Source organism: Cydia fagiglandana, chromosome Z, assembly GCF_963556715.1.
Source record: "Cydia fagiglandana chromosome Z, ilCydFagi1.1, whole genome shotgun sequence".
In the NCBI taxonomy this organism is placed as follows: Eukaryota; Metazoa; Arthropoda; class Insecta; order Lepidoptera; family Tortricidae; genus Cydia; species Cydia fagiglandana.
The window spans coordinates 25,973,936-25,977,575 of NC_085959.1; the positions used below are offsets into that span (position 1 = coordinate 25,973,936).

The 3,640-nt window shown below is 33.5% G+C and overlaps 1 pseudogene; it reads left to right on the forward strand.

Moving 5' to 3' along the window:
* Window positions 1-226: 226 nt before the first annotated feature.
* LOC134679138 (uncharacterized) lies at window positions 227-3,406 on the forward strand (annotated as a pseudogene).
* The last annotated feature ends 234 nt before the right edge of the window (window positions 3,407-3,640 follow it).

Below are 3,640 nucleotides of genomic sequence, written 5' to 3' on the forward strand. Positions count from 1 at the left end.
AACCATGGTAACTCAAGGTTTAACCGGTTAACCCCGAGTTGGTGGGATGGTGCAAGTAGCCCTTAAGGAGGTTATTAATACATAGGTTAAATTAGATTTCGATATTATCCTGGCCGCTAATAAAAAAACATGACGTAATGTCAAATTTACAATGAGATATTCATTCGATTTTATTGTGAATATTTAACAATTTTAATTTTGTTGAAAATCTTTATGTTAAGACGAGATGGATATAACTTTTATAGCGAGCAAAAGGGGTCATCCCGTGTTACTGAGACAAGGTCACCGGTACCACCTAAATACGAAAAATGATACCGGCAGCTCTCTTTGGCGTTGTCATAATAGAAGTGAGTGCAGTGCCTCTGTAACCCTAAATATTGACCGCGATTGTGTGATAAGAGAAACCGAACATACGTGTGAGCCTGACCACGCGAAAAATATAATCGATATTACATTTGAAGAGTGTAAGAAGAAAGTAACTGCCGATCTTGGATCTGTCCAAGGAATATTTGAGGATTCATTTATACAGCTGGCAGAGAGCGGTTTGGTGGAACCAGAAGAAATTCCTTTATATCATTCCAAAAGAGATACTCTCTATAGACATAAAAAGAAAATGTTAGATATAAAGAGCTTATCATTCCGCTGTTTAAGTGATGTCACAATTCCAAAAGCATTGGCCGAAAACTTTTTAGTTATTGAAGAAAGAGACGACAATAAAATTTTGGTATTTTGTACCAACTTAGCCAAGCAATTGATCCGAGAAAACGCATGTACGATTTTTGCTGATGGTACTCGCAAAAGAGCGTCTAAACCTTTTCGTCAAATATACACATTGCACGCAGAAATAGGTTCCACCACTTCTCGCCCAAATATTGTGCCAATAGTGTATATTGTCTTTTACCAGATCAGACACAAGCTACCTATGAAAGGTTGTTTACCTGTTTAAAACAGGAGCTGGGCTTAGACATTAGTCATTTCAAGTCCGACTTCGAAATTGCACAAATAAATGCTATAAGAGCGGTTTATCCTGGCGCAAAAATCAGTGGCTGCTATTTCCACTATCAAAAGGCGATTAGAAAAAAAATCAGGGAGTTAAATTTAAACAAGACGTCTGATGGTAGAAAGGTTAAAAGATACTGTTCGTATTTAAACCTGTTACCAACACGCTTTTTAGCGGAAACTTGGTTGGAGATAATAGGGACAGCTGGATCCATTCAGAACACTGATGAATTTATTGCTTTTCAGCAATACTTTTTAAAGCAATGGATACCTTTGTTTCCTATTTTAAGTGTTGCTCATGAAAAACAAAGGACGACAAATCTTGTCGAAGGGTGGCATAATAGAATTAACAAGAAGATACCAGTTAAGCCAAATTTACTGCTGTTAGTTCAGCAATTAAAAAAGGAAGGGCGGCATTTTGACATGGTAATAAGAAGAAATTCTTCAATTAGCAGGAAAAGAAGGTTGCGTGACATAAAGTTTAACCGCATGCTAAAAAAAGCTTATAGAAAGCTAGAAGGAAATGAGATCCAACCAAGCCATTTCCTAAAAAAAATTATATTTTTTAAAATGGTTCATTAACAAGTCTGTTACTAGTTGGGTTTAATTTCCTTCTAGAATAAAATAACGCTTATAAGTAGTGGTTTTAAAAGTTAACCCTTATCTTGGCGTTGTAACACCCGTGATACATGGAACATTAACCCTTAAATGCATGATTTTTTCTTTTTGTCCGAAATTTATACATTATCACATAATTGTTTGCCGATTCTAGGAAAAATAGTAGAAAAAAATATAACTTCGATTTTCACTCCGAAATCAGTGTTAGAAGTTGAATTGGCTAAATCATATTTATGTAAATATGTAATTTTCAGTAATATATAAATGAAATTTTTACTACCATTAGAAAGGTACACTATTTGTGATATACCTATGATAAAGTTTTTAAATATAACATAACATTATTACATACCCCGAAAGAACCGTCCAAAATCACATACTAAAAATTATCAACTTGTGGATTTTTCCAAGTTTGCCGACTTTTCGTCTTAAAACGAATGTAATTTTTATAAATTAAAAATATTGCGTAAATTTAACCCTTAAATCATCACCCTATTACTTGACGTTTGGTATAAAGGTGCGTTCAAGAACGTAAGCCTTTTTATTTTAAAACTGTGAGCTGTCTAATGGTTTGTAGACATTTGGCAACACTATGCATTTAAGGGTTAAAAAATCTAGCAGGTTCACTTTATTACTTATTAAAATATTTCTGCTATAAATATGTCGAACTTCTCTCATTTATTATAGCAAAAATAATACATATTAGGATTTACATAGTGATCGTATTTAAAAACATTTAACACACAGAATATTTACATGAAACTGTTATGTATCATATTTGATACATTGCCAAGAACTCAGAAAAGTACATGTGTATTACATTTAATACATTGCCAAGTTGTAGACAAAATAGGTGTACCTACATGATACATTTTAATTTTTATTGTTTTATACTTTTGGGGAGTTGCAATTCCTACAACTATGTACATGTTTTAAATATGTTATATTAGTTATCATACTATATTTAGTTAGTGAACTTACATTTTTAAAGTAATAGATATATAAACTGTATATTCGTAGACCGTAGCGCGGCAAATTTTGTTTATGGCAAAAAATGTCCCCTAAGTTATAAAAAAAAGTATTTTTTACTATTTTAATTATTTGTATACTCTCCCTATTTCACATATTTTTTGTTAACGTGTTTCTTTTTATTTCTACGGAATTCATATTCTAAAAAGTTGGCAACTAGTTTGTCGAGGGATTGGCATTGTATTAAATATGATACTTTATGATTTTTCGAAACTGGAAAACACGGATTTTTTTTTCATTATTTTTCAATAGTCTAATATGGTCAATAGATGACAAAAAACTAAAAAAAAAAATTAAAATATTTTGAGCCTTGCCAAGACAAGGGTGGAAGTGTACAACATATCACGGGTTAACACCCGTAACCAAAGCCAAGAGAAGGACCTAAGTGTAGGATTGTTTTTTTTTTGTTGATGTTAAGATACATGTTAAGTTATGTTTTGTTAAAATAAGTAAACAGTTTTGCCAAAATGAGAGTTTTCTTACAACAACGCTGCTTTACGATTGTATATTAATTAGCTCTAACCTCTTATAAAAACGGCTACAAATATAATGACCACCAAAAACCATTTGCTATCGCTCTTAAACCGTTATTAATTTCGTTCGTACAAATACCGGTTTATTACGGTAACGTTTTTGTAAAAGAACAAATTAATTTCGGTAACCGATATTCCCGAAGAACGGAATTATAACGTTCTTCCCTAAGAACGGAATTATTTTGTTCTCCAAACCATTATTATTCTGTTCTGAGCCGCGCGCCTAATGGCTCCTCTACACGATGGACCAACGTCGGCCACTCCAAGGGACGCATTTATGCGTTAGAGGGAGCAAGTGATATTGCTATCTCATTCTGCCGCATGGCTGCGTCCCTTGGAGTGGCCGACGTTAGCCCATCGTATAGAGGGCCATTTTCACTTAATTGAACACCTTTAACGGCCGGTTAGCAATCGTTACAAAACTGATGGTCAATGTCAAATCCCATACATTTCGTCAGGAA